We start from the raw sequence: 20,153 nt of genomic DNA on the forward strand, positions 1-20,153 counted from the left end.
CAAGTTTGGTTTAATTTGGCCCAGAAGTTTCAGAGGAGAAGATTTTTGTAAAAGTTAACGACGACGGACGACGGACGCAAAGTGATGGGAAAAGCTGTTAAATTCGTCAATTAAGAAAAATAAAATTTCTCGTTAACACATGACCAGTACTGAACCATTTCCGGTCATTATCGCACCCTGGTGGATAATGACGTTTAAAGTCTTTAACATTTCTAAAACAATAACTGAAACCAAGCAAAATGTACTTTCTTGAAAGTGAATTTTAATGAACTGTTGAAATTATAAGATTTATTGATTACTTGTTGGTGTTTAATGCAACTTTCATCACTTTTGGCTATAATATTATAGTGGATGTCAGCTTTTGATTGCCCAAACGCTAAAAATAATTGTCAATCAAAACTACAAAATGTATTGAAAAATGTAATTTTAAATTAGAAAAATGTGAAATTATAAAAAAAAATCGTTCTCATTTTTTTCTGCATTGGCATAAGCCAAGACTAAGTTAACTTAAGCTACAGTACCTTTTAAAAAAAATCCTAATCTTCCAGGTATGATATATTTTATTTTTCCCCATTTGAAACGTCCAAGCACAAGATAAAAATCACCACTGTTTAATACAATGTCCCAACTTGCCATAATGAATATCCTACCAATGAGTGTTTAATTAATAATATGTTCACACTAATTTATACTTCTCACCCTAGCCTGCATGTCAATCACAGTAAAAATTTGACCCTTCTCTTGAAAACAGCCGGTATTTGACACGCCCACATCGGTCTAGATGTGTACTTTGAAATAATCGTCGATTTTATAATTCCACCATGGTTTTCCTAATTTAAAATGTGTTCTTTTTATTTCTTTCAATGCTTATGATATCCGATGCCGTATTTAGCGACAGCGAAGATGAGACAGAAAAGGGACAGGTATGTATAATTTTATTTCAACTTATTTTCAAATTAAAATCGTTATCATGGCGAATGTACGCATAATATGATATACACTTTATGAAAATAAGCAATAAAGGTTACGTTCAAGTGCGTAAAACAAGTATTACCATTCCTTAAAACCACAAAGGAATTTCCAATATTGCAAACGTGTATTTTCAGCACATTTTTCATTCCACGCATGTATCTATTTTCTCCCCGAGTGTGATAGATATATGATATATGTACATTGTCGGAAAATATTCAACTTATGTGTATGAGCATTCGAAACATGACGAAAAACTAACTTCGCCGAGCTTTTCTCAGACTCGTAGCAAGTACTTATATTTGTTTTCTCCGAAAATAAACGTATATTATTTTTATCCTGAAATTTACACCTTTCACTTGAAATTTTAGTTGTATAAAATCTAAAAAAATTGTCCCTTATTTTTCAAAGAATTTGACATGTAGCTTAACGCGGACCCCAAAAATTAACTGTTACGTAAAAAAAGGAATATCCGCATTACCGCTCGTTCAATATGGAAGTCGGACAACAGAACATTAATTTGAACAAGTAGAAATAAAGCAACAACAAAAATATTAGTGTACCTGTTGTTTGTACAATAGTTGGCTGATTGCAGGATAAAGGAAATATAATATAAGCGAATATACAAACACCGTTTAACTTTATTTAAAAACGTTGATCGATTAACTGATAATTGCATGCTTAACGTTTAGTTGCATGTTTTTGAAATACAAAAAAGTAGCAGTTTATACTGTATAGCTGTCCATTATTAAGTATCCTTCAAGGCAACGTATTTATTCGTATACTAGATAACATTTTACAAATAGAACTAGACAGATGCATCATATACTAGATAAGGGATCCTCCATTTGATTTTTATGGGGGGGAGGGGGGGGGGGGGGGGGGTGCTAGGATGAAATTTGAAAAAAATAGGCAGGACAGGAGTTTTGAGTTAAAAAAAAAAAGGCAGGATGAGACACTTGCAAAAAAGTCAGGATGACAATTTATGTAAAAAAAGTCAGGATAAACTAAGAAAAAAAAAAGCAGGACCGGATAAAGTGAAAAATAAAAAGGCAGGACAGAGATTAAAACTAAAAAAAAATGCAGGACAAGATTTTTCATCCTAGCCCCCCCCCCCCCCCCCCCCCCCCCCCCCCCCATAAAAATCAAATGGTCGCTCCCTAACATTTTACAAATATAACTAGACAGATGCATCCTGATACCTCTGCACGCAGAATACATATGTATAGTATGTGATTCTAGTACTGTCAACGGTACAGAACATTTTCTTTTTTCCCATTGCAATGAATAAAGACGATAGAATGTCTATGTTGTCTAAAATTGCTAAATTGCAAAAGTTACTGACAGGGCTTTTAATAATGGCTAAAGTCATCACAAAATAATTTTGCTATCTAAGAGCTTAAAACGTGTGTACATTTAGAATATATCATCTTTTAAATGCGTATATCTTAAAAAGTCAAATATAGCACATGAAGTTGACTATAGTCCTTAAGCGTGATAAAGATATTTATTATGCTAATGTTTTTAAATTGGAAAGGTAGCAATGTTGATACGAAACTCTACTAGTACTGCCAAGCTTATGTTTGTAATGTTCATGTAACCCCGATTTAAACTTCTCATGGGCGGATCCAGCCATTTTAAATAGGGGGGTTCATGACCCACGACAAAAAAAGGGGGGGGTCCAACTACATGTCCCAATTCAAATGCATTGATCGTCCAAAAAAAGGGGGTTCAAACCTTGGATCCACCACTGCTTCTCTTCTCTTCTCTTCTATTCTATTTATTCGATAGGACACATTTCCACACATTAAAAACTTGACGGTGACACCGTCAAGTTTTAAATGTGTCTAATGTAATTTAATTTTGTTTTAATCTTTAATGAGGTCTTAAATTATTGATGGTATTGCATTTGTCTATCGGTTGTCCTTAATTTGCACACAGCAACAGTTAAAATAAAAATAAGAATGGTTATGAATAAAGGAGGAATAAAGGTAAAACAATTAGACTGCCAAAATCATCCGTGAGCTAATATAAAAAAAAGGGCATTGAAAATTTGGCGGGAAATCATTCTCTCTATATTTTTCATACATTTAACATTTGCACCTTTTTTCTTACAAAAACTTTTAAAAAAATAACAAGGATTTTATTAGATTTTTAAATAGAACTTTGTGTAATAACATTATGAAAATATATAAAAGTAGGGGTTAGCGGGCAAAATATTTTGGGAAAGTACATAAAAAAAACCCAGAGGATTCCGAATATCTTGCAAAAATCCTAAAAACAACATGAATAAACATTCTAAGACGCTTAAAAAACGTTTTACTCACTTACAAACGATTTTTATGAATCAATGTATAAATACGAATAAGCATAGAGTATTACATGGTATTCATTTGTTCCGCTCTTTAACGAATGGCCAGTTTAGGTGCATGTATAATGAACCTATCTGGTTTTCCAGATTTTTGTATACTAGTATACATAATTGTTTATTTATGATTACGATAAAATAGCTTGTGTTTGTATCATAATATGTTTACTGTCTCAGACGCGAGATGTGGTAATGTTGTTATAATTTTTACTACAAGCTTTAACTTGAGTTTTCATCGCAGATAAAGATCAGTAATTTTACATTTACAATGATTCGTTCGTTCATTAGAAACTATATTATCTCTGACATATATCAATACAATAACTAGTAATCGACTTGTCAATTGGTTTTACATTTTACATCATCTGAAAGGTGTATGCACTACACCACTCCTTTATTCAGCTACACAAGAAAGATCCCATGTGGTTTGATTCTTCAACTGCCCGGAAACGTTTAATATTAAATGATATCCGTGTTATAAAATGAATGAAAGCTAGTGTATGTATGAGTGGTTTACTATTTTCGACTTTAAAACTATTTCCATTAAACAACCATCTATGATGCATAATACATGTAATACTGTGCTAGCTATCAAACACATACAAAACAAAAGCGTAAGAAAACTAACTATTATTTACGGTATTAAACTTTTTTCAGAGAAATTTTATCTATATAATATCATGGTAAAACAGCATAATTACTTTTTGGGATGTTTTATAGTAATTAGTCTAGATCTGATGTGTGACATGGCACAGTATTTAAAAAAAATGAACAGAACGACTGATGAAGATATTACATGTAAAGAATAAATATAGGACGACATGTTTTTTTTTCATAACTATTACTTTTATGTATGCACGTTTTTTAAAATTAGTGTTATAAAATAGTTATTCTAAGTTAAATGTTGGGTTTGTTTTTTTTTTGCGTAGATTTAACATAAAAAATCACTGCATTGTGTGCAAAGTGGCGCAAAAGCATTACAATAAAGCGGTCGTAAGGATTTACAGGCTACCCGTAGGTCTTTAACAATGAGAAAAAAATGTCACATACTATACTCATGGTCGATTCAACAAAACTTAATCTTCTTTTCTGTATTTTGAAAATATATATATTGAATAAAATTAAGGGATATCGAGATGAAAAATATGATCGAATGGAGCTATAGATTGTTTAAAAATAATTTAGATTTAAAAACTCGTTGGAAACGCTTTCCTTCATTCAAAAAACAAATGCATACATTTTACGAACTGGACTCGACGATCTTTCAAATCGTTCCCTCAAGATACTATGTTGTTCCCACAAGATAAATATCTGGTTTCCTAAAGATGATATGTCGTTCCCTCAAGATGTTATGTTGTTCCCCCAAGATAGTCATCTTGTTCCCTCAAGATGATATGTCGTTCCCTCAAGAGATCATGTCGTTCCCTCAAGATATTATGTCTTTCCCTCAAGAAACGATGTTTTCCCCTCAAGATGATATGTCGTTCCCTCAAGATGCTATGTTGTTCCCTCAAGATAGTTATCTCGTTCCCTCAACATAGCAATATCAATACAATGTTAAAACTATGTTGAGGGAACAACATAGTATTTTGAGGAAACGACATAATAACTTGAGGGAACGACATAACATCTTGAGGGAACAACATAGTATCTTGAGGGAACGACATAGCATCTTGAGGGAACAACATAACATCTTGAAGGAACGACATAGTATCTTGAGGGAACGACATAACATCTTGAGGGAACAACATATTATCTTGAGGGAACGACATAGCATCTTGAGGGAACAACATAACATCTTGAAGGAACGACATAGTATCTTGAGGGAACGACATAATATCTTGAGGAAACGACATATTATCTTGAGGGAACGAGATAACTATCTTGTGGGAACGACATAGTACCTTAAGTGAACGACATAGCATCTTGAGGGAACGAGATAGCTATCTTGTGGGAAGGACATATCATCTTGAAGGAACGACATAGTATCATGAGGGAACAACATATTTTTTTTTCTTTCATGTTCGCATTCTGCCACCGTAGTTTCATGACCAAACTACAATCTGAATGTTTTTTTTAATTGATATACATATTTAGACTAACTTAAAGACCTTATTGCTAAACAATTGATAATTCAATAAAAGGCTATTGTTACAGTTTTCAGTCATGATTTACCTCAAAATTTAGTGAGTCAGGGGCCTGGTTTTCGAAAGTATCTTATGACTAAGACATGTCTTATGATGGTCTTATGACATGTCATAGTCGTAAGATATGTTTTCGAAAGTGTCCTAAGTTACGAATTGTCATAACTTTTGTGGTAAACTTAAGACCCCTCGCGACATGACTTATGATGGTCTTATGATTGTAAACTAAAATTTTAATTACTTTTCATGTTTAATTTCATGTTAATTGCAATACAAATATTTGTTGTGTATCTCAGTTAGCTTAATAGTAAGGATTTTATTTTTCTCAACTACGTGAACTAAAATTTGAATCTCCTGCGACATATAATTTTGAATTCTTTTCTAATAGTCATGGTTTTGTATAATACATATACATAGTACTTAGTTCCTAGTATAGTTAATAGAACCAGAGACATATATATGTCTCTGATAGAACTATATCAACGTATGTGCACGGGCATTTCGATAAGCGGGTACTCGATGTACCGAATCTAAAAAGTATTCACATTTAAAAAAAAGTATGATTATACACGAAAACGAAGTTCAAGTTTATTATTTATCACAAACTAATTTTTAACAAATTTTCAAGTCAAATATCAATTCCTTTGCAAAAACTCGTTGGAAACGCTTTCCTTCATTCAAAAAACAAATGCATACATTTTACGAACTGGACTCGACGATCTTTCAAATCGTTCCCTCAAGATACTATGTTGTTCCCACAAGATAAATATCTGGTTTCCTAAAGATGATATGTCGTTCCCTCAAGATGTTATGTTGTTCCCCCAAGATAGTCATCTTGTTCCCTCAAGATGATATGTCGTTCCCTCAAGAGATCATGTCGTTCCCTCAAGATATTATGTCTTTCCCTCAAGAAACGATGTTTTCCCCTCAAGATGATATGTCGTTCCCTCAAGATGCTATGTTGTTCCCTCAAGATAGTTATCTCGTTCCCTCAACATAGCAATATCAATACAATGTTAAAACTATGTTGAGGGAACAACATAGTATTTTGAGGAAACGACATAATAACTTGAGGGAACGACATAACATCTTGAGGGAACAACATAGTATCTTGAGGGAACGACATAGCATCTTGAGGGAACAACATAACATCTTGAAGGAACGACATAGTATCTTGAGGGAACGACATAACATCTTGAGGGAACAACATATTATCTTGAGGGAACGACATAGCATCTTGAGGGAACAACATAACATCTTGAAGGAACGACATAGTATCTTGAGGGAACGACATAATATCTTGAGGAAACGACATATTATCTTGAGGGAACGAGATAACTATCTTGTGGGAACGACATAGTACCTTAAGTGAACGACATAGCATCTTGAGGGAACGAGATAGCTATCTTGTGGGAAGGACATATCATCTTGAAGGAACGACATAGTATCATGAGGGAACAACATATTTTTTTTTCTTTCATGTTCGCATTCTGCCACCGTAGTTTCATGACCAAACTACAATCTGAATGTTTTTTTTAATTGATATACATATTTAGACTAACTTAAAGACCTTATTGCTAAACAATTGATAATTCAATAAAAGGCTATTGTTACAGTTTTCAGTCATGATTTACCTCAAAATTTAGTGAGTCAGGGGCCTGGTTTTCGAAAGTATCTTATGACTAAGACATGTCTTATGATGGTCTTATGACATGTCATAGTCGTAAGATATGTTTTCGAAAGTGTCCTAAGTTACGAATTGTCATAACTTTTGTGGTAAACTTAAGACCCCTCGCGACATGACTTATGATGGTCTTATGATTGTAAACTAAAATTTTAATTACTTTTCATGTTTAATTTCATGTTAATTGCAATACAAATATTTGTTGTGTATCTCAGTTAGCTTAATAGTAAGGATTTTATTTTTCTCAACTACGTGAACTAAAATTTGAATCTCCTGCGACATATAATTTTGAATTCTTTTCTAATAGTCATGGTTTTGTATAATACATATACATAGTACTTAGTTCCTAGTATAGTTAATAGAACCAGAGACATATATATGTCTCTGATAGAACTATATCAACGTATGTGCACGGGCATTTCGATAAGCGGGTACTCGATGTACCGAATCTAAAAAGTATTCACATTTAAAAAAAAGTATGATTATACACGAAAACGAAGTTCAAGTTTATTATTTATCACAAACTAATTTTTAACAAATTTTCAAGTCAAATATCAATTCCTTTGTATATAAAAATTCATGTCCATTATATGAAAGAAATAAAATATTCGTAAATATTAATATGTTCATACTTTTCATTTTAATTTTTATATTTATCACTTTTTAATCATTACTTAAAATATTAGAAAATAATGTTCACTTATGACAGTCATAAGAGCACCAAAGCTACGACTCTCTTAAGACAGCTTTGATTTACATCCTATGACATATCATACGATAGTCATAAGATGATCACAAAATATGTCCTAAGATATATCTTATGACATATCTTATGATACTTTCGAAAACCAGGCCCCAGGACTCTAAATTTTTGTTGAATAATAAATGTTTGAATACAATATATATATTTCTATCTTTATAAGCCTCTTTTCGTGCTTTTAGTTTGTTAAAGGAGAAATAGTGAACAAAATTAATAAGAACAAATAACACATTATACGTTTTTAGTAAGTTTAGGTAATTTTTTTTAACATTATACTTTTGTAAACTCCATGGTATATAATGCTACTTTGATAAAATATAATCTCCAAAGTCATGAAATAGTAAATACAGAAATGGTTTGATCCTTTTGGTAATTCGGTATTTTACAGATAAATGCATGGATTCAATTTTACAGTCAACATTACGCTTTCAAAATGACAGCAGAAATCACTATTCCGTTGAAGCCTTTGCGATTTTTTTTTTATTTTCAAGCGTCATAAGTTTATTTGTCTCTATAGATTTGACCACAATGTTTATCTAGAAACAATATTTAACTTATTAAAACTGCAAGTATTCTGCATGTATGATTTATTTCTCATGCCATAGTTTATTAATTTAGAAATATTTACATAGCCATGCAGTAGTGAACAGACAATTTGTGTAGTAATCAATCCTCCTGAGAAAATAAAATGACCAATGATTGCATGATAGTTATTAAGTAATGTACGAGATAACTAATGACCGCAAAATCTGAAGTTTATCCCAACAAATTCCCATCTGCTAATTCCTCAATGTCTTGTTTCGTGATTTACATGAACGATCAGATTCAGTATAATTATTTCCGGAGTTACTAACATGACTAACATGTTTAACCCCGCCACATTATTTATGTGTGTGCCTGTCCCAAGTCAGGAGCCTGTAATTCAGTGGTTGTTGTTTGTTTATGTGTTACATATTTGTTTTCATTAATTTTTTGACATAAATAAGGCCGTTAGTTTTCTCGTTTGAATTGTTTTACATTGTCTTATCGGGGCCTTTTATAGCTGACTATGCGGTATGGGCTTTTTTCATTGTTGAAGGCCGTACGGTGACCTATAGTTGTTAATGTTTGTGTCATTTTGGTATTTTGTGGATAGTTGTGTCATTGGTAATCATACCACATCTTCTTTTTTATATTCTCACTAAACATGCTCAGTATACAATATATGTTATTTCAATTGAACACAACACTACTGCACAAAAACAAATACAAAATAAAACCGCGAAGAGCCTTAGGCCGCCATCATCGTCATTGTATTTAACTAAAATATTTAAGTTATAATATGAAATCTACTTCAACATAATATGCTACGAAATGAGGCCTGTATGGTTTATTGCTTAGGGCTACGTAACGTTTTCCCTTGACCCAAAATTATCCAGTTATGCAGGGTTCTGTTCGAAGAATGAAACCAAAGTACTGAAATACTGAAAATCGGATGACCGCAAGTTCTTGTGAATGGTCCGAGAAGCACTTGTCTCAGAAAAAACCCCATATCTATACCTGAAAATGAGGTTTTATGTGCAGATATAATTTTTTTCTTGGACAAGTTCGTGCGTAGATAAATTAATGACAGGGAATTCATCCTCACCGTAATGACTATTATATTGAAGTACGTGATACAAATCCGTATAATTACTCAGGTATATTATTGTTATATAGTATATTAATACTTGTATATTACAGTTACGTGTATTTTCATTGTATATCATTCTATTCTTCTATATTAATAATAGTGCAGTGCTAGTGCATGGTTGAGTTATCGTTGCTTAAGATTGCAAACGTTCTTGAGATATTCTACCGCATGCGTGTGCATATTTATTTTGAATGATTTTTCACTAAATGTTTATACGTATAACAAAACATTTTAATATTATTAATTTATCTTTTTAAAAAAAGTATGTGATGAGTATTCATTGAAGAAATGGATTTTTAACAAGCGATAAGGAATATAAGTTTGCACTTGATGATGTCTTCATCATGTTTATAGATCGGTTCAAAAAACCAAAACGAATATTACGTAATGGAAATCTAGGCGATAGCAATACACCGGAATGCCCTCATCCGCTGTAAAAATTGATAATTTACAACACCTGGCATTCTTGACCTTGAAATACATTTTAAAGAAACTAATTATTATATCTATACACACAGAAATACAAAAGTAGCTGTCAATCACAGCAGGTATTCCGAGGATTTATTATAGGTGAAGCAATACGGCAAATAAGAAATATAAGTGGCCATAACAAATCAATAAACGATGTAACTAATGTCAAAGTGAAATTATTAGATAGGGGTTATTATAACGTCTAAATATGTGAAATAAAATTGAGAATGGAAATGGGGAATGTGTCAAAGAGACAACAACCCGACCAAATAAAAAAACAACAGCAGAAGGTCACCAACAGGTCTTCAATGTAGCGAGAAATTACCGCACCCGGAGGCGTCCTTCAGCTGGCCCCTAAACAAATATATGCTAGTTCAGTGATAATGAACGCCATACTAATTTCCAAATTGTACACAAGAAACTAAAATTAAAATAATACAAGACTAACAAAGGCCAGAGGCTCCTGACTTGGGACAGGCGCAAAAATGCGGCGGGTTAAACATGTTTGTATTTATATTGATGCTTTTTATCAATTGACGTAGTGAATTATTACAACAAAACAAATCGAAACAAAAAAAAATATTCGGTTTTAATGATCTTTAAAAACTAAATATAACCCATATACATGTATACGTAAGATTAAGAAAAGTAAGTACTAAGTAAGTAAATTTTGTTTAGGGTCGGCTTATATATACACAATAACAGACAAAACATGAGCTCTGACTACTGATGCTAAATTTGGTTGATTATGATATAGGGAATTACTGAAGCAGGACCGGAGCGGGCCCCCTCTTAGGCAGTCAGTGGGCCCCGGCTTGTGAAAAATTCTGGATCTGCCACTGATCAATGGTATAGTGTTTCATGTATACAAACCTTTGGATATGGTAATTAGGTGCAAATGTCAAAATAATCGGATTTATAGCATCTATGACTAGCATCAGTGGAAATACTACATTAGAATAATAGAGATTAATTAGTTTGACAAATAGCTAATGCATTTACAAGTCGACTGTGGTTTAACCGCATTAAAAATAAATACTGGCATCTGATTTGTTTCAGATACTTCTGATATTATCAAGCAAGTGATAATATGAACCCATAATTGATATTTGAATTTATCAACTATTATATATCATGTAGCAAGAAATTTTAACCTATTCCAGCGGCCCATTCCTGTCACTCATTGCATAGTAAGTGCCCCCTCTCCACCTCCGAGTAAACTTAAAGCATATCTTACGATATCATTTTATTAATGATTTTATATTAGACATTGACCATTCATTTTTTATGGAGGTGGAGGCGGCAAGAACTTTTTAAATAATTATTGTGGGTTCCCATTGAAAATAACAGGATTTAAAAACAAAATTGTTCATATTAAGATAAAAATCGAATGTTGTGGAGGTGGAGGCGGCAAGAACTTTTTAAATAATTATTGTGGGTTCCCATTGAAAATAACAGGATTTAAAAACAAAATTGTTCATATTGAGATAAAAATCGAATGTCGAAAAAAATGATAGTCCGAGAATCAAAAATTCCTTAACACGCATGATAGTAACTACTTTCACAACGAGAGAATTTCCCTCAATAATCGTGGTTAATCCTTTAATAACAGATAGAAATATTAATATACCTATTCCGATCAAAATGTACAAAAGCATTAATTATTTTGTTTATATAAAAGCTTTAAGAAGTAGGCACTTCACATCGGTGTTAATATTTACGCACCCAGCGGCAAGTTGTCATAAATCACGCACTATGAAGCTGGGGTTATAAAACGATTTTTTTTTGGCACAGACATTTTATGAAGATAATATGGTATTCAAAATTAAAACTATGATTAATCTAATTGATCGATGTGTGCAGCCGATATGTTTTATTACTAGATGCTTCGTTCACTCTGCATTGTCATAAAAAGAAAATTAACATAGTTTACTCAGACCTAATAGGCCTCAAAAGAATTTTCTACTTTTTGCGTGATACTTTTTTTATTGCATAATTGATAGGCATGGGAGATACTTTTATTAAGTACAAATTGCGTTAAAAAAAGCAACAGCAACCTATATTTTTTTTTACTAAAACACTACAATTTTCTTTAATACGGTTTCGTTCTTAAAATCAACATTCAAAGGCTCGAGAGAGAAAAAAGGCTACAGTACTATTGTACACGTTTATGACTGAGAAAATAAAATAGTTTGTCTTGTCTTGTCGTTTTATGGGAAAATCAATTGTTTGCCCCCCCCCCCCCCCCCCCCCCCGAAAATGAAATGGTTGCTGCCTAAGACATGTACTAAAAAAAAATGGCGATGGGTCAGTTTATTTTGCTGTTGAGCATAGTTTACAAAGTCATTGCATATCGGTTTTCTTTAATAAAATAAAATAAATATATTTGGGCTCGTTAACAGGATAAAGAAGAAAAAACGGATTACTTTTGAAAAGTCACAAAATACATTCTCATGTTGTACCGTTGTACCACTGTCCCAGGTTAGGGGAGGATTATGATCCCGCGAACATGATTACCCCCCCCCCCCCCTCATTATGTATGTATGTGCCTGTTCCATGTCAGGAGCCTGTAATTCAGTGGTTGTCGTTTTTTTATGGGTTACATATTTGTTTTTATGAATTATGACATGTGAGAAGCAAAATGTATGTTTAACACGCATATTCATTAGAATATTTTTTGTATGGAGCGCGAGAGGGTCAAAAAGCGGAATTGAGTATTGTGTTATTCAAAATCAATTTCTCGACCATGCTTTCATGGCATCACTTAAGTATTGGCAGGCACACCAGCAGCTGCCCTTAGTCAATGCACTACTGTTGTGGCCACAAAAAACTTGTCCCGTGTTGACGTAAAGCGAATGTAGCGCTCCTCCCTTGACGATGGTTGTTTTTGGTCTACGACATATTGACCTATCCAGTGCTGTTTGTTGATAACTGTTTTTTAGTCTATAAACTGTTGACTTATGCACATTAAATCGATCAACTACGTCAGTAACACTCATGCAAGCATCAACCATTCCAAGAGCCATCTGACGGTCATTTTCGGAGAGGCCTGGTTGACGCCCCATGCAATTTTTTCAAACGTTTATGTGTTTTTCTTACCAATGGTGTGTTTCTGAACGTTAGTGCAAAAACAAATTAAATTTCGTCTTAAAAGTACAGGTACAGAAGGTAAAACATCAATTACACGCGCAAAGCTAAAATGGCGCAAAATCAATCACCTGGAAAAAAGTACGACTGCTTAAAAATACAGGTAATACTAAGGATTATATCAATGATGTTTATTAAAAAAAAATCCAGAAACAACCAAAAAAAATTAAAAAAAAAAGTGTTGCTAAACTTTTTTGGCTCAGTATAGGTTAATTTAATTATTTAGGAATTGTTTAATCATGTCATTGTTTTAATGTCATTTACAATGATTATTTTATTTGACGACACATTTGTTCTGCTATTTTACACACGATTATCTCTGCCTTTGCCTTTACTTGTATTGATTTATTTGAAATAGAAAAGCATGTATTTCATAATCATAAATGATAAATTTATAGAAACCACCATTGCAGAGTGCTGGAATGTGACAAGAGATCAATACCACCAAAAATTACAATTATAGATCACCACACAGCCTTCAACAATGAGTAAAATCAATGTCCATAATCAGCTATACATATTACAAAACAACAATGCAAAATTAAATATAGAACAATTAAAACTAGAAAATTTCAAATAGCCCTCAGTAGAAATGATCCGAAATAGTGCGATACACAGATTATCAGTTTTGCGCATACATAATTATATTGACTGAAAAGATTCACATTACGACTGACTAAATTATGCTATTACTAGATAGTAATATCTATTAAACCGATTATCTTTACTTTTCCACTTTAAGGATGAACTACATATTAAGTTCATGGTTAATCATGAAGAGACATAAAAAAAGAAATATCATTTTTTTTTGTTATCTGTTAGAAGTCAAGCCTACTAAAATGGTACAGCCTCGGTGGTTTAGTATTCTTATAGAATATTTTGCATTATAATTGAATATAAAATCTATGAAAAATTTATATGTGCTTACATGCATACGTATGTGTTTAAGTCGACTTCTGCGGGTGTCTGGGACATTCTTAATACAATGTATTTTGATATACAAAAAGCAACATGGATTTCAACCATTATTTTGTCTTTTCATAATTAATATCGAAGTTTAATTCGGTTATGTTACAAATATAGCATATACCATACCACATCAAGAAGGGGGAAAACATTACAACTACGATGACAAAACAACTAAAAGCAACACGGTAGGGAGGAATAACACATATTGGTGTGTATGTTCATTGGACATACTGTACTTGCTAAGGCAGTATTATATACTTTCAATTATTTTAGTCAGCTACAGCTATTTAGTGGACAACAAACTCCTGTTTTGACACATCAAGTAATGAATGAGCAAGATAAATAAAATAACATGTTTAAGGTTTGAATTATAATTTTTGCAGGGTGGAACGTTGCCTCCAGTATTGTATATTCAAGCGGACAACTGCTGGCGGGAAAACAAAAATAAATATGTTTTATCGTTTTGCGAGTTACTGGTGCACATGAAAGTATTTCAAGAGGTAAACATTTGATATCTTATAGCCCACAGTAATCATACTACTGTTAGATAATAGAATTCCTATCTAAAAAAATTCAGGGAATACAATCATGACAATGGACACACGTATTTTTATGCCCCACCTACGATAGTAGAGGGGCATTATGTTTTCTGGTCTGTGCGTCCGTTTGTCCGTTCGTCCGTCCGTCCGTTCGTCCGTCTGTCCCGCTTCAGGTTAAAGTTTTTGGTCAAGGTAGTTTTTGATGAAGTTGAAGTCCAATCAACTTCAAACTTAGTACACATGTTCCCTATGATAGAATCTTTCTAATTTTAATTTTCTAATTTAAACTTAAGAAAATGAAAGTGCGAGTGGGGCATTCGTGTACTGAGGACACATTCTTGTTCCTACTGAATTGATCGGTGATTCCTCCTACCATTTTTATAAGGGTCGTATCATTATGTATTAACATGAATAACTGTATCCAAATGAACACGATGAATAAGATATAATAAAGCGAGAAAATATACCGACGGAGAATCATAATGAAAAGTCGATTAAAATAAATCATCTCAATATTCAACAGTAAAACAACTAAGACAAACCATTACATAAAAATATAAAGTAACTCCAATACCACCGGAAAACTCGGTTAACAGCTCCTCGAGGGACACCCGTCGTATTTTTAGACTAACTGAATTCATGATATGGAACACCGTCCCTGAAATAATGTATCAAGTGTAATATATAAATACTCCACATACATCCACTATCATGACTGTCGCAATATTGCTTCAGAGAAATGTCAAAACAATTAGCAAAAGAATGCACATACAAGAATCGTAATGCGGACAGTTTTAAAATATAAATCAATATAAAATTTGATAGAATTTTTTATGAAAATATTTTTTTTTGCAGGTTCACCTTTCTTTTCTGTATGTTGGACACACACATGAGGATATTGACGCCGGTTTTCAGCAAAATAGTAGATTCCCTCCGTCGAAATGACGCAGAAAAAATCCCTGAGCTTTTGGATCTCTTACCAAATCCAAGCAACTTAATTTGGCAATACAATATTAGGAACTGGCTTCAACCATTTATTGCTGATGTACGGAAACATATCAAGCCATTACATTATAGATTTACAATGGATGAAGTATCTAATAAGATTAAACTGTGTTACAAATCCAATCATGCGGGGCCTTGGAAGATTTCAACAAGTGGAATGTTCATGTTGAACGATAAAGGTGAAGTAGAATTGCCAAAGGGTGTACCAAAAGTATCCACGCCAGTTTTTGACAAAATATTTATCGAAAAAATTGAAAGTGGAATTAATGACTGGAAATGTCTCTTCACGGATCAAATGTCAAACGCGTTGTCTTTGCTTGCTAAAGAGAAAACTAAATATTTATCTTCTTTTCAAATTAAATATTTTTCATTTGAGCAAAACATCTGGACGTTTTATTAGCAAACTCAACTTGAAATCGGTAATTGACTACTTTATAATATTTATTTGTTTTTCTTTAATCATCAACTAACAACATTTAAGGTCGAAATCAATCGTTGTTTTTTTATGTATTTTCAGGAAATACGAAGAACATGACAACTAGACGCACCATATATAGCTCATATGTATATGGCTATATATGTCAAAAGAAACAGATATTTTATTCTATAATACAGGAACTAATAGAACTCATTTTCTTTTTTGATTTGATTTGTCATATACATGAGGTATCATATTTGTTGTGGCTATTTTACCTAGCAGTTGAACAACATATGGTTTCAACAGCAACAGTACAATTATGTTTTATTCAAAATAATGTGCATGCTTTAATATGTAATTTTCAAGAGTTTAAATTTTCTACTTGTGCTGTACTGACATTAAACAGTTTGTAATTATGTTTTCTCTTGAAAAAACATTGATTTCTATCTCGTTTACTTTCCTTTAATTTGATGGATACACGAATACGTGGTAGCGTGATCACCCCGAATGCGAGAGGTCGTAGTTTGGAACCCAGCTGGATGAAAACGGAGACTTTAGAATTTGTATTTGTTGCTTCTCCGCTTAGCACGCAGCATGAAGGAGTTTGATCAAAGGATTGATTGGCTCGAAGTGATAATGCTATGTCCGTTTCGGTGGACTGTTATCTTATGAACAACGTGACGGTTGTCACATGTGAAGCAGTATTTTCTTCCCTTTCGGAGTTGCCGAGATCACCCCAAGCTTTTGGTGGGATGCCTGTTGCTTGTAGGTTTTAATTTCTTTGACGTTTCTTCCTCACTATTGTTTGTCTTTTCTTTTGTAGCCATGGCGTTAGTTTACTTTCGATTTATGAGTTTGAATGTCCCTCTGGTATCTTTTACTCCTCCTTTATGAATTAGCTTGTTGAAAATCCGACTCTGCGTGTGGTTCAAGTGAAAAGTAAAGTTATTTTTCATGTTACATTAACTTGTTCTTGTCCTGAATATGCATATTTATTTCCCACTGGACAGTGCGAATCACCAAGATTCGTCTTTTATTTCGTATTTGAATGTTTCAAAGTCATTTAAAGTCTTGCACATGTACATTAGTTAGTGTTAATTATGACCTTCAAATCTAAGGCCCGCTATCTAACTTTGCAAAAAGAATTTAAAGCAGTATTTTCATTAGCTTGACTTGTTTGCAATATAAAAAAAAATCAGTCGAAAAGTGCATTGAGAATCACACTGCTTTTCCAAGCTTCACCTGATAAATGTTCGTCATTTTTATATTCAAGATTGACATTTTTAGACGGAAAGTAAATCTTTGCAAAATGCTGTAGAAATGGATAAATACACATAATGGGGACATTTCCCCATTCCATTCAATTTTTTATTTCTTCGACATAGAAAATGACCAATTACACAGCTTGTTTTAAAGATTATTTTCATGTGGGGAAATTTCCCCAATATTGTTAAGTGTTCACGTATGTGTTGTCTTCCTGTATGGATGTTTTCCCACTACTTGTAATTTAATGGGGAAATTTCCCCATTTCGTATTCTTTTATCACCATATTGAAAGTCATATTTAATTTGGGGATATTTCCCCACTTTATTCATGATGTTAATTACAGTTACTTACACATACTTCTCAAACTTATAATCATGATAATTATATTTGAAGAAAAGTGGGGATATTTCCCCAGTCTGAAGGTCTTTTTTCTTGGGATATTTCCCCAGTCTAAAGGTCATTTTATTCCGGGGATATTTCCCCATTTTCATTTATTTTTAAATTCATTATGATAATAGATGAGGAAAAATTTCAATGAGTTTCATCATTCTTTGTTGCTGCATGAATATAAAGTTAACATCAGGTGTAATTCTGGATAAATTTTCACTAATTTTTAGCAACTGAATCGCCTCGCTTCTTCAAATAAAGATGTTTTTTACAATAAACGTTGACAATCTTTTTGTTTACCGAACTTGAAACCACACTAAAAAGAGAATAAAATAGATTTTCTCTTTTTCAAATAGAACGCGTTAATGGTTTCAAAAAGACTATTTTACATTTTAAACACTATAAGGGAATTCATTACATTTACATTTTCAAGCAGCAGTTAAAACAAAGGGCAATGGTTACACAACGACTTTGTACATTTGAAAGACAATAATGGCACTGGAAACTTTCATATTTTGAAGCAGCAGTGAAAAATGGGCAATAATTAAACAAAACTATTTACATTTCAAATACGATGAAGTGAAATATATTCATTCACATTTTCAAGCAACAGTTAAACAATGGGCACTGGTTTCAAAAACGACTATTTACATTTCAAACACTATTTTGTGAACTCAAATCATTCACAGTTTTAAGCAGGTATTAAAACAATGGACAGTGGTTTCAAAAAGACTATTCACATTTCAAACACTAGTAGGGAACTGAAATCATTTACATTTTCAAACTGTAGTTATAACTACGGACAATGGTTTCAAAAAGACTATTTACATTTCAAACACAATTTTGTGAACTCAAATCATTCACATTTTCAAGCAGGTGTTAAAACAATGGGCAGTGTTTTCAAAAAGACTATTTACATTTCGAACACTAGTAGGGAACTCAAATCATTTACATTTTCAAGCAGCAGTTAAAACTATGGACAATGGTTTCAAAAAGACTATTAACATTTCAAACACTAGTAGGTAACTAAAATCATTCACATTTGCAAGCAGCAGTTAAAACAATGAGCAATGGTTTAAAAAAGACTATTTACATTTCAAACACGATGTAATGAACTCCAATCTTTCACATTTTCAAGCATTTCAAACAAGATTAGGGAAATAAAATCGGTCACATTTCAATCAGCTGTTGAAACACTCGAAAATGGTTTCAAAAAGATTATTAGTCATTCAGCTTTTCAAGCAGCCATAATAACAAAAAAACAATCGTTTCAAAAAGACTATTTACATTTCAAACACGACAAAGTGATCTCAAATTATTCACCTTTTTGCTTCACGCGTTTAAAAAAAATGGACAATGGTTTCAAAAAGACTATTACCATTTCAAACACTAGTAGGTAACTAAAATCATTCACATTTGCAAGCAGCAGTTAAAACAATGAGCAATGGTTTAAAAAAGACTATTTACATTTCAAATACGATGTAATGAACTCCAATCTTTCACATTTTCAAGCATTTCAAACAAGATTAGGGAAATAAAATCGGTCACATTTCAATCAGCTGTTGAAACACTCGAAAATGGTTTCAAAAAGATTATTAGTCATTCAGCTTTTCAAGCAGCCATAATAACAAAAAAACAATCGTTTCAAAAAGACTATTTACATTTCAAACACGACAAAGTGATCTGAAATTATTCACCTTTTTGCTTCACGCGTTTAAAAAAAATGGACAATGGTTTCAAAAAGACTATTTACATTTCAAACAAGATTAGGGAAATAAAATCAGACACATTTCAATCAGCCATTAAAACACTTGACAATGGTTTCAAAAAGACTATTTACATTTCAAACACAATTTAGTGAACTCAAATCATTCACCTTTTCAAGCAGGCGTTAAAACACTGCACGAAAGTTTCAAAAAGACTATTTACATTTCAAACATGATAAAGTAAACTCAAATAATTCACCTTTTCCATCGCGCGTTTAAAAGAAATCAACAATGGTTTCAAAAAGACTATTTACATTTCAAACATGATAAAGTGAACTAAAATCATTCAACTTTTCAAGCAGCCGTTAAAAACAATAGACAATGGTTTCAAAAAGGCTATTTACACTTCAAACACGATAAAGTAAACTCAAGTCATTCACCTTTTCCATCACGCGTTTAAAACAAATGAACAATGGTTTCAAAAAGACTATTTACATTTCAAACATGATAAAGTGTACTCAAATCATTCACCTTTTCCATCACGCGTTTAGAACAAATGAATAATGGTTTCAAAAAGACTATTTACATTTCAAACACGATAAAGTGAACTCAAATCATTCATCCATTCCATCACGCGTTTAAAACAAA

At 32.5% G+C, this 20,153-nt stretch overlaps 1 long non-coding RNA gene across 1 annotated transcript; it reads left to right on the forward strand.

Annotated features, from left to right (window-relative positions):
* The first annotated feature begins 102 nt into the window (after nucleotides 1-102).
* Nucleotides 103-16,157, forward strand: LOC139512737 (uncharacterized). Its single transcript, XR_011662327.1, has 3 exons — nucleotides 103-923; nucleotides 14,568-14,684; nucleotides 15,579-16,157. It is a non-coding gene; the product is annotated as an uncharacterized lncRNA (long non-coding RNA).
* The last annotated feature ends 3,996 nt before the right edge of the window (nucleotides 16,158-20,153 follow it).

The sequence above is a fragment of the Mytilus edulis genome, chromosome 2 (assembly GCF_963676685.1).
Source record: "Mytilus edulis chromosome 2, xbMytEdul2.2, whole genome shotgun sequence".
Lineage (NCBI taxonomy): Eukaryota > Metazoa > Mollusca > Bivalvia > Mytilida > Mytilidae > Mytilus > Mytilus edulis.